This window comes from Theropithecus gelada, chromosome 1, assembly GCF_003255815.1.
Source record: "Theropithecus gelada isolate Dixy chromosome 1, Tgel_1.0, whole genome shotgun sequence".
Lineage (NCBI taxonomy): Eukaryota > Metazoa > Chordata > Mammalia > Primates > Cercopithecidae > Theropithecus > Theropithecus gelada.
Genome location: NC_037668.1, coordinates 221,886,719 through 221,899,808, shown reverse-complemented (window position 1 = coordinate 221,899,808; position 13,090 = coordinate 221,886,719). Strand labels below are relative to the sequence as shown.

General features: G+C 36.9%; 1 pseudogene; it reads right to left on the bottom strand.

The window, feature by feature from the left end:
* Positions 1-11,687: 11,687 nt before the first annotated feature.
* Positions 11,688-12,603, bottom strand: LOC112612555 (annotated as a pseudogene).
* Positions 12,604-13,090: the final 487 nt, after the last annotated feature.

Genomic DNA, 13,090 nt, shown 5'->3' with positions numbered 1-13,090 from the left:
TTTCACAATATTGATTCTGCCTATCCATGAGCATGGTATGTGTTTTCACTTGTTTGTGTCATCTATGATTTCTTTCAGAAGTGTTTTGTAGTTTTCCTTGTAGAGGTCTTTCACTTCCTTGGTTAGATGTATTCCTAAGTATTTTATTTTACTTTATTTTATTTTATTTTATTTTTATTTTTGCAGCTATTGTAAAAGGGGCTAAGCTCTTGATTTGATTCTTAGCTGGGTCGCTGTTGATATGTAGGAGAACTACTGATTAGTGTACACTAGTTTTGTATGAGGAAACATTGCTGAATTCTTTTATCAGTTCTAGGAGCCTTCTGGAAGAGTCTTTAGGGTTTTCTAGGTAAACAATCATATCATCAGCAAACAGTGAGAGTCTGAATTCCTCTTTACTGATTTGGATGTCCTTTATTTCTTTCACTTGTCTGATAGCTCTGGCTAGGACTTCCAGTACTATGTTGAAGAGGAGTGGTGAGAGTGAACATCCTTGCTTGCTCCAGTTCCAAAAGCTACAGTAGTTTTATAAAAAGTATGGCATTGGTATAAAGCCAGACACGTATACCAATATAAGAAAACAGAGGTCAGGTGCTGTGGCTCACACCTGTTATCCTAGTACTTTGGGAGGCTGAGGCACACAGATTGCTTGAGATCACAACATTGAGACCATACAGGGTAACATGGTAAAATCCTGTCTCTACAAAAAATACAAAAATTAGCCAGGGGTGGTGGCTTGCTCCAGTAGTACCAGCTACTTGGGGGCTGAGGTGGGAGGTTTGCTTGAGCCGGGGAGGCAGAGGTTGCAGTGAGCCCAGTTCTCACTGGCACATTCCATCCTGGGTGAAAGAGTGAGACCCTGTCTAAAAAAGAAGAAGATGAAGACAAAGACTAAGAAGGAGGAGGAGGAGGAGGAAATAGAGTCAAGAAATAGACTTTCATATACATAGCAATTTTTTTTTTTTTTTTTTTTGCAAGGGAACCAGGTTTACTCAATGGGGAAGGGATAGTCTTTTTAATAAACAGTGTCTGAAAAACTACATATCTGCAGTCAAAATATTGAAATTGGATGCTAACTGTAAACCATACAAAAACTTAAGTCAAGATAAATTAAAGACCTAAGTGTAAGAGCTAAAATCATAAAAGTATAGTCAGTGGCAATGTGAAATTGTACAGCCTCTATGGAAAATGATCGAAGTTCCTCCATTTATGATGGGGTTTCCTCCTGAAAAACCCATTATGAGTTTAAAATATTGTAAGTATTATACATTTACTATCTTGAAAAAGTCATCCCAATGTTAAAATATTGCAACTCAAATCACTGTAATTCCAGATGCTCCTTTACTTACAATAGTATTATGTTCCTATAAATGCACAGTAACGTCAAAAAGTCATCAAATTATTGTGTTTCTGGACCATCTGTATAGTAATTTCTCCAAAAACTAAATTGGTATATGCTCCAGCAATTCCACTTCTGAATGTGGACCCCCAAAGAAACAAGACCCTCAAAAAAGATACTGACATGCCCACATTCATAGCAGTATTATTCACAATAACCAAAAGGCAGAAACAACTTAAATGTTCATCCACAGAAAAATCAATAAAAAATGTAGTAAGTACATATTCAGTTTTAAAAGTGAATGAAGTTTTGACACATGCTACAACATAGATAAATCTTGAATACATTATGCTCAGTGAAATAAACCCTGAACAGGCAAATATTGTATGAATTCACCTATATTAAGTACCCAGAGTAGTCAAATTAATACAGACAGAAAGAATGCTGGAGCCCGGAGGATAGGGGAAGGGAAACAAGGAGAATAATTGTGTAGGGAACAAAATTGCAGTTGGAGACAATGAAACTGTTCTGGAGACCCATGGTGGGGATGGTTGCACAACAACATAAATGTACTTAGTGCCACCGAACTCACAATTAAAATTGTTAAAATGGTGCAGTTTACCTTAAGTATATTTACCCTAATAAAAACATTAAAATGTACTGAAATTATTGCATATTTGGATTTCCAAATACATTTTAAGAAAATTCTGTTCTTGCGATAGTTTGCTGAGAATGATGGTTTCCAGCTGCATCCATATCCCTACAAAGGACACAAACTCATCCTTTTTTATGGCTGCATAGTATTCCATGGTGTATATGTGTCACATTTTCTTAATCCAGTCTGTCACTGATGGACATCTGGGTTGATTCCAAGTCTTTGCTATTGTGAATAGTATCGCAAGAACAGAAAATCAAACACCGCATGTTCTCACTCATGGGTGGGAACTGAACATGAGATCACTTGGACTCGGGAAGGGGAACATCACACACCGGGGCCTATCACGGGGAGGGGGGAGGGGGGAGGGATTGCACTGGGAGTTATACCTGATGTAAATGACGAGTTGATGGGTGCTGACGAGTTGATGCGTGTGGCACGCCAACATGGCATAGATATACATATGTAAGAAACCTGCACGTTATCTACATGTACCCTAGAACTTAAAGTATAATAAAATAAAAAATAAAAAATAAAAAAAATAAAAAGAAAATTCTGGCAAGTTTCTCAGCCTCTACAGAGCAAATTATTTTCAATTATTTTATGACCTCTGGTAATTTGTAAAGGACAATTCAGAAGAACAAATTATTTTCATATATGTCATTTAGAAACTGTACAAGATCAGCATTAATTCTGATGCAATAGTATGTAATTTATATTAGTAGTTTAGTTATTGGCAAGTAGAAAATGTACTATTTGAAATTACTAACATAATTAACATTTCAAATATTTCTATCATTTATATTTTATATAGGGCAGTCTATGATAAACTTTCCATGAGATAGTTACAGTCCTAATTTTAAAAAGAGAAAATGTAACATAGGACAGAATCCTAAATGGCATGTGAGATCTCATATTTAATGCCTTGTTGTAACTGACTACCTCATTTTTAAAAAGAAAAATCATGACTTATTTTCTCCTCCTCCCCCAACCTTCTACTTAACTGTTTAGGAATGTAAATATATCCTTTACTGTCTCCACCAGACACGTTCTACAAGGCAAGTTTATATGACTTTGTGTTTACTTAGAAGTTCTAGAGACGGAACCTTGAAGCAAATCAGGCACCCACAGAACTCCCTCCCGCTAGGAGCTTGCCTCAGTTTACAACCCAGCTCTGCCTGTGATGGTGCCAGCCAGACCACTGGATAGAAAAGACATCAGAAGAAAACCACTGGACCCCCTATGTCCTCACTCCCTGAATGTCATTCATGCCAAGACCCCTTCAAAAGACCCTACCTACTGCCCTGAAAGGGGAAGCATTTCCCATTAAGACAGAAGCCTCTCCTTCCTCTCAGCTAAGTTTAGAAGAAAAAGTCACTTTCTTTCTATCAGACCTTGTTCTCATTAATTGGACTTTGCAAGTGGTGGTGGCAGGAGATATGTTCGGTTTTGTGACGTTACAATATCTCTTGGACACCAAAGTAGTGTCTCTTTGATTATTCATGTTCCAGGGTTCTAATTCTGTCATATAACATTGTTTATATAAAATTAGAGCTCTGTCTGTAATGAGGAAGCCGTCTCAGCCGTTATATATCTGTCTAAGTAATGTGAAGAGGACATTTTTTTTCTTAGATAAAAATAAATCCAAATGGGTTACTTCTGTCACTTAGTTTTTTATCTACCAAAATAGCTATAAGTATTTTAAGCCCATTTTAAAACATTTACACTTGCTTTTATTTTTCTAATTCTCATAAAATGTATATATCTAGGCGTCAGCATTAATGATGTTATACACTGGAGTAAAAAGCGAGCAGACAAAATTCCAATGATGGTTTCACAGTGAGTAGCAAAACCAAACCTTCAACCTGGGCATCATCTGGAATGAAAGGAAGGATAATGGCATGAACTATTATTGACTGTCTCCACACACTGGCACTTGCAATATGTCAGGATTTGTTCTGTGATTCCATTAGATTTAAACCTAATAACAAGCTCTTCACATGGACATCGCCACTGACATTTCATAGATGATGAAATTGAGATTCAGAGATTTTAGGTGAACGTATCCAGATTACACACAAACACACATACATATATGCATATATATACACACATACAAACACATACATATATGAGTTGATATACACATATACATATTTATGCAAACATAAGTAAATATACATTATATATAAATAAACAAACATTTACATAAACTTTTTAAAATGTGTGGACTATTTTATCCTTCAAATTTTTTAGGCAGTAAGTCTGAAATAAGACTGGCTCACTTTTTAATTACCCAAAACGAAAATATAAGAGGTTAAATTTATTAAAATAAAAAAATCATTATAGATGATAAATAACTGCAAAATAATAAAAATTTTTAAATCACAAATGAGATTATTGTAATGATTAAAATTTAATCATTTCAACTTCTTCTGTTTCCTCATATCACCTGGTTTCACTGGACTTTCACTTGATCCAGCAACAACCACTCATACCTTATAGAAAAATGGTTTCTCAGAAACTCTAAAAGAAATGTAATTTCTATCTTGTTCCCAATATAAAAGTTTCCCTACTGGAAGAATTCACTTACTAAAAAATACACATATAATATATTTCATAAATCAATTTGAGGATGAACATATTCAGCATAATAATTAAAATTCTCCAAACGGTGCCCAAGTTTCAAATGAATTACATATTACCATCTTTTAAAGTCAGAATGCATCACTGCATTGCAGAGATAACCTAATTGTAGTGATTCATATATTCAGAGAAGACAAAGATTTTTCAACTATATTCTCATTATCAGAAGGAAGAATAACTGAATCACAAGGATTTGAAGAGAGTTATTCATGGCTGTGCAACGACCTAGTGATAGAATTTGGGAACCAAGGAGGATGGTCCTCTTGAGTCTAGATACTGCAGTTTTCCACTAAGGCACAGATTTGTGAAACCTACACTGTCCTCAGTTTTGATCAAAACTATTTTCAAAGAAAAATTATTATCCCAAAATAAGGCTGCTCTACTTAAAATTGTTATTATGAGCAGTCTGTGACACAGTGAACGTGTATTACTTGACTGGGGGTATCATTGAAGAGAAGCTGTGAGTTTCAGCATCTTCATCATTATCATTGCCCTCATCATCAGCATAATCACTATCACATTCACACATTGTTATCCACTATGACTGTAGAATAATATAGCCTTCACATTGTTTCCACATACTATGCTCATTGGCTTCTCACAAAAACTCTGCATTGCTGTTAAAGCAGATATTTCTATTATTTTGCTGGAAGTTTATGTTGTGCCCTGAAGAAAAAATAAATACAATATAAAAATTAAAAGCACAACGCACTACAGTTTTGCACAAATTGGGTATAAAAACAAAATATGGATAACTATATCCCAGCTATCAATCATATGGTTACCTGCATTATTTATTTCCAGAAGAGGGTCCTTTGTTTAAAAATGTATATATTATTGCTTTACAGATGGTAGTTTTAGCCATTCTCATTTTGCCTTTACCTTAATGTCATTTTAATATTTTTATGCAAAAACAACACTAGTACTTTCCAGGTATTTTACTAGAAAGACTGGATTATTATATGTGGATTCATTAATTTCACTTGAGCCCATAAAAGCATGTTCTAATATAATTTAGCCCCATCTCTTCCATGACCGTCATTTAGCTTCCCATTCAGAAAACACATTTATGAATTAGCAGCAAAATCGCTGTTGGTTATCCGTATTCTATACTCCAAGATTTCTGCAGAATTTTGTTAACAGAAATTACAGCCACTAGTGCTCAAACTTACAATTCTATTTCTGAAACAGTTCTCTTAAGCAGTTGCCAGAGTCCCTTCTTCCCTGTGACCAATAAAAATTTAAAAATACAAATATAATTAGTACCTTTTATTATCTCCTCAATTTCAAACACGCACTGCCTCGGTTAGCTGTAAGCAGTCATACAGTAATCATGTGAACAAAGTCATTTTTCTGAGCAAGATTTCTGAATGCTTTTTAAAGAAAGGTATGTATTCATTTCCATCCCAACACTTGAGATTTTAGAGACCTTCATGGTGATTCAGTAGCAACCATGACTCTAGTGTTTCTTTACCGGAAGAACAAGTTTAATGATGGTTTTGCTAGGATTCACTGGGGAATGTCTACTGACAGTTTGGACATTCTAGGCTGAGTCACTAATAACATAGGATGGCCTTAGTCCAAGGTTTAGAAATGAGTTCTGATAATGTATTTAGATGTTTCAAGTCACGTCAAAGGTAAACTCAGTGGGAAAAGAAACAATTATGTTTATTCAGGTTTTACTAATGCATTTGTGTCTCTAATACTTTATGAAATCCTACATTTTATATGTTGTTATTCACTGCATTCATACCAATGATGTGTCTGTATATATTAAGTTCTTTCTCAATTTAGTTTATATTGGCAATAAGTTTTAGAACATAAAAGTGGAACTATGTTAATTTACTTAAAACACATAAGTAGACGGTATTAAAATATCACATATTGGAGTTATCTTTAACATTTTTTTTTTTTTTTTTTTTTTTTTTTTTGAGACGAGTCTCGCTGTGCTCCCAGGCTGGAGTGCAGTGGCCTGATCTCCTCACTGCAAGCTCCGCCTCCCGGGTTCCCGCCATTCTCCCGCCTCAGCCTCCCGAGCAGCTGGGACTACAGGCGCCCGCCACCTCGCCCGGCTAGTTTTTTGTATTTTTTAGTAGAGACGGGGTTTCACCGGGTTAGCCAGGATGGTCTCGATCTCCTGATCTCGTGATCCACCCGCCTCGGCCTCCCAAAGTGCTGGGATTACAGGCTTGAGCCACCGCGCCCGGCCCCTTTAACATATTTTAAGCATATGTTTACATTGTTTCTTTTCTTCTGGAAATGCCCATTAAATTTTAAAACAATTTTCTGTTATTAAAATTGATGATAAAAATCATGTAACTACTAACTGTGGCATAATACTATCTAGGGTATATTTAGTAATTAAATTTTTATGCCAAAGAGTACCTTAAATGTACTCAAATTTTCCGCAGTTTCCAATAAATTAATTATGCCTCCCATCTTAAAAAAGTAACATTAGTCCATTTTATATATTTGGAATTTTATAAATGTTTTTAAGAAATGTTTATTTATTTAGTTGATACATTGTTATTGTGTGAATTTATGGGTTACAATTTGATGTTTTCATACAAGCGTATGTTATATAATGGTCTAATCAGGGTAGGTAGCAAAGATAATTTCCTGAAAATCAAACACAGATGTTTCAATATTCTTGCATTTGAAAATCTAAAGAATTTCTTCACCTTTTAAACCCTGCCTTTGAACATAATAGTAGATGCCATATCTAGGAGTCATTTCCAAGATGGCCGAATAGGAACAACACTGGTCTACATCTCCCAGAGAGACCAGCAGAGAAGATGGGTGATTTCTGGATTTCCAATTGAGGTACCTGATTCATCTCATTGGGACAGGTTGGACAGTGGGTGCAGCCCACGGAGGGCAAGCTGAAGACACATGCACATGTATGTTTATTGCAGCACTATTCACAGTAGCAAAGACTTTGAACCAACCCAAATGTCCATCAATAATAGACTAGATAAAGAAAATGTGGCACATATACACCATGGAATACTACACCGCTATAAGAAAGGGTGAGTTCATGTCCTTTGCAGGGACATGGATGAAGCTGGAAACCATCATTCTCAGTAAAATATCACAAGGACAGAAAACCAAACACCACATATTCTCACTCATAAGTGGGAGTTGAACAATGAGAACACATGAACACAGGGAGGGGAACATCACACACCGGGGCCTTTTGGGGGGTGGGGTTTGAGGGAGGGATAGTGTTAGGAGAAATACCTAATGCAAATGCCAAGTTGATGGGTGCAGCAAACCAACATGGCACATGTATAACGATGTAACAAACCTGCACATTGTGCACATGTACCCTAGAACTTAAAGTATAATAATAAAAAATCTAGATGCCACATCTACCGTACATTGCACACTGTTTTTATATCTTCTTTAGTAGACAAAACACATTTGTGCTGAATAAGGAGGGAAGAATCCTTATTTGATGTGGGAAAAGGTGATTTGAGAGGATTTCTGTATGAAATAAAGACTTTATTGGTCATGACTCAAGACTACCCACTGGGATCCTGTAAACAAGTCTGGGGGATATGAGACAGAAACTAACCTGGACTTGGGCATATGAAACAAAGGAAGCCTGCAGTCTGGATCTCAGGACAGAATCATCTTCAGGGGACCACCAAGACTGGCCGGGTGCCCAGGAGAGCAGACGGGTCCAAGTGGCCTGTATCAGAGAAGCACTGTGGCAGTCCCTTACAGCTCCTACCCAACATGAGGAAGCCCAGAGGAGGAGGGGATCCTGAAGTACCCCTGGCTCTCCCTGAGAATGTTCTGGAAGTAGGAATTGAGTATTTCCCACTTCCTCAGTAGAAACCACTAAAGCAAGCATAGAGTAGCCACAACTTGGTTTATACTGAAGGAAGAAATGAGAGCAAGGAACGTAAATAAAAGCGACCTGTTTATTTTATATTTTTAAATGTCTGTGTTCAGTCCATTTGAATTATTCATTAAACAACATAGTTCTTTAAATGCATAATTACATTTACTTAAAAAGAAGCCCAAATACAAATGTCCCAAAGATCCAAGATTCAAGTGATAACCATTTATGCCAAATCTTTTGTTAAAGAGGAGGGCAGGGTGACACAGGCCTGTAATTCCACCTATGGGGAGACAGAGGGAGGAGGATTGTTACACGCCCACAGGGTTCAACTGCCCATTGAGTGGTAGCCAACCAAAATAGTGGGAGTTGTAGCAGAGAAAGAGTTAAATAATCATAGGTCAGCTGAAGTGTGTCTGGAGTTTGTTCCTTCTGGTGGGTTCCTGGTCTCACTGACTTCAAGAACGAACCCACGGACCCTGGCATGATTGTTACAGCTCTTAAAGGTGGTGTGGACCCAAAGACTGAGCAGCAGCAAGATTTATTGTGAAGAGGTAAAGAACAAAGCTTCCACAGCCTGGATGGGAACCTGAGCTGGGGTTGCCACTGCTGGCTGGGGTGGCCAGCTTTTATTCCCTTATTTGTTCCTGCCCATGTCCTGCAGTTCAGTCCATTTTACAGAGGTCTGATTGGTCCATTTTACAGAATGCTGATTGGTGCACTTACAATCTTCTAGCTAGGCACAGAGCACTAATTGGTGCATTTTTACAGAGAGCTGATTGGTACATTTACAATCTTCTTGTAAGACAGAAAAGTTCTCTAAGTCCCCACCCGACCCAGGAAGTCCAGCTGGCTTCATCTCTCAGAAGAAGAGAAAGAAGCCTCAAATCAGTCTTCTGGAGAGACTTGGAGATGACATTTTTAAGGAGTCTGGTTGGGTGATGAGCTGAAGTGTGGGGACTGCTGATTGGTCCAGAAGTGTGTGGTGGAGTCACTAGACAACAAGATGAAGACGCGAGTCAGTTTCTCAGACAAGCTCTGCAGACCCCCTGCGTCAGTGGATCCACTAGAATTCAAGATCCGGAAATCATTTTAAATAGATAACCTGAGGTTTCCTAAAATTAAAGATGAAATCTAAAGAAACAATTAAGGGTAGTTAGGCCCCTGTGACAGGGGCTACGTGACTTTTAAGCAGTAAGCAGCCATATGGAAGCGGGCTATCAGACAAGCTGGTTTATGCTTAGTGTATGCTTCTACTAAAAAATTATGCTTTTGGTTAAAAACCCAGCAATTTAGTTTTATTCACTTTATGAGAATAGTTTTAGCATGACTTGCACCGAGGTGTTTGAGACCAGCCTAGGCAACACAGTAACACGGTATCTAAAAATAATAATAATAATAATTTACAGGAATCATTCCCATGGCTATTGCCTAGAAATGGATGGATTTCTCCTCTTTATAAGCAGATATATATGTAGTAAAATATGTTTCATTAATGAATCAAGAGATTTAATATAGAAAATATTTCCTTTTTCCACAAATTATGCTCTAGACTGTAAGAATTCACACTGAGACACAAAACTTTTTTCCTATAGACATTTTGCTGGCTGACTCTAATTATTATGTGAAAATGCAATGGGCTAAGATTACGTAAACACGCTTTGAGGTGTGAACAATAATTTGAAGGTAGAACAGGTACTCAAGAGCAACATCTGGGCATTTGAAGAGGAAACGAGCAAGCCGCTGATGGTTAAAAGATAATAGTCTGTGGAGCCATAGAGAAAAGAGATTATTACAATCCATCGTGATGACACATGTTATTACTAGAAATAGTAGGATGTATGAGAGTAGAATATAAAGTTGAACAAGCACATTCAACATGCTTCCTTACGTAGATGATACCTGATGTTTACCTTGAGAAAAGGGAGAAATGGGGATTCATGCAGTGAAAGAAACTTGGGAGGATACAGAACAATGCATTAAAGGTAAAACCAATTGTATCCTTCATGTAATGAAGGACTGACTTTTCAAAACTTGTTCAGAAAACTACATTCAATTTAAGATGAAGAGAACATAAAGTTCCAGGTACAGTGTGATCCTGCCAATGTAGGAGTGAATTAGCCAGTGGAGAGAATCACATACCATACTAAGGAAAGTGACATCATCAAAATATATTTTAATTAGATAATTCTAGGAACATTTCAAGCCAGTCTCTATTGATTATTGATTTCATTAAAGATGTGCCACATAATATTTTATTTTATTAAAAATGTACAACAGGATGTTTGACTTCCATCCACATGTTGAAATGATTACCACACTTAAGTTTTACAGCACTTTCCATAGTTATGATCTTTATAAAGAGGACTTAAAACCCAGTCTTGGCAAATTTTCAATATATAATACAGTATAACTTTTACGGAAATAATGTTGATGCTTTTAGGCACATGCCTAAGCAGGCATAAAAATAGTGGAGCAGAGAAGCTGACCCCAACCCAAGCTGTATAGATGTGTTGATATATGAGAAAAATAAGTAGAAATAAAATTGACCAGGCAGAATGTCTTGTATGAGAATACCAGTGGCAATGAAGGAGGCAGAAATTGAGTGTGTTGTGATGTGACTGGGGAGTGGTTCAAATAATCTACTTGACACTCACTAGACTGTAACTTCTATAGAATCTGTTGTAAAGAAACTTTTGTTTTTCTAAAGACAAATTGGCTTATCCCCCAAAATAATTATTTATCCTGAGGTAAATTTATCAATAAATCATTACTTTAGGAAAAAGAAGAAGCTATACCCACCATTTGAGAGAAAATACAATACTATCTTATATTCAATTAGATTCAGTCATCTTAAATAATTATTCTTTCATCTTAATAATAATGAGAGATGAATGATATGTAACTATTATGCAGAATGCTATGATTAGTTTGGACATTTATTATTTTAATTTTAATGAAACCCTACTGCCCACAATTTAGTGGAAAATAAATGATCTATATTTTGATAAAAAGAAACAAAAACAAAACAACATGGATGTCTTAGAATATGCAATTAAAATGTCAAGACTAAATTTTAAAAAACTTTCTAGAGTAATTTTTGTTCCACACTCCTGGCATGGAATATTATTATCCATAACTGCTGTACACTGCTAAGTTGACGTGAAGTTAGTGCTTGGACTCTAAGGCAGAACATATGTCTACATTTTCACAGGGAAGATTGTCTGACTCACTCGTGTCAGGGCCCCCATCACCTCCTTGTTTCTCAGGCTGTAGATGATGGCATTGAGCATTGAGGTGAGGATGGTGTAGAAGACAGCCAGAACCTTGTCCTCTGTTGGAGATTGCAGGTATCTCAAATATAGAGAGGTATAAGCAAAGTTTGCATAGTAGAAAATTACTACAGTGAGGTGGGTGCTACAGGTCAAATAGGCCTTCTTCCTCCCTTCTGCAGATTTCATGTGGTAGACAGTAAGGAGAACCTGGCCATAGGAACCTGCAATATCAATAAAAGTAAACACAAGAAAGAGGATTGTGCTCAAAAACACTGTGCACTGATAGACCCAGGTGTCCAAGAAGGCCAGAGTCACCATGGCTGGGACATCACAGCCCTTGCTGAGCAACAGGGATATGGGGCATATATGAAATGTGAGCAAAAGTGTCAATAGAGCCCATTATCCAAGATCCTATTATCATCACCACATAGTCTTTTGCTCATATGTATGGGATAGTGGAGAGGAAAGCAAACGGCCACATAATGATCACAGGCCATTTATGTCAGGAGCAGCATTTCTGCACCTGCTAAAGTCACAAAGAAGAAACTCTGAATCCCACGCCCAGTGAAGTAAATAGACTTGTTTCCAAACAAAAAATCAGAAAACATTTGGGGGCAATAGTGGAGATGTAATTTAGGTCAATGAGGTAGAGCTGACCAAGTAAGAAATACATGGGCATGTGGAGATGAGTGTCCAAGAAGATGAGAAAGATTATGGACTGATTGCCAATTAGAGCCAATAACAAAATGAGAATGAGGATGAAGAGGAAAAGGCCAATTCTGGATGGTGGGAAGATTCCCAATAAGATGAAATCAGTTGATGTTTGATTGTATTTTTCCATGGGGCATTCATACAATCCTTCCTGCAGGGCAGCAGAAGGATAAGTGAATTAGTTCCCCCCATCCACAGGGGATGCATTCCAAGACCCCCAGGGGATGCCTGAAACTGAGGCTAATACTGAGTCTCATATACACTATTTACACGATTTCTTTGGATCCGTATATACTTACGATAACATTCAGTTTATAAGTTAGGCAAGCAAGAGATCAACAAAAATAATAATAAAATAGAACAAGTATAAAAATACACCATAGTAAATAAACATTATGTAAATGTGGTCCCTTTTTTCTCTCTCACAAAATAACTTTATTTTTTTATATACTTTAAGTTCTGGGATACATGTGCTGAATGTGCAGGTTTACTACATAGGTATACATGTACCATGGTGGTTTGCTGCATCCATCAACCCATCATCTAGGTTTTAAGTCCCGCATGCATTAGGTATTTGTCCTAATGCTTTACCTCCTCTTGGCCCCCATTTCCCAAAA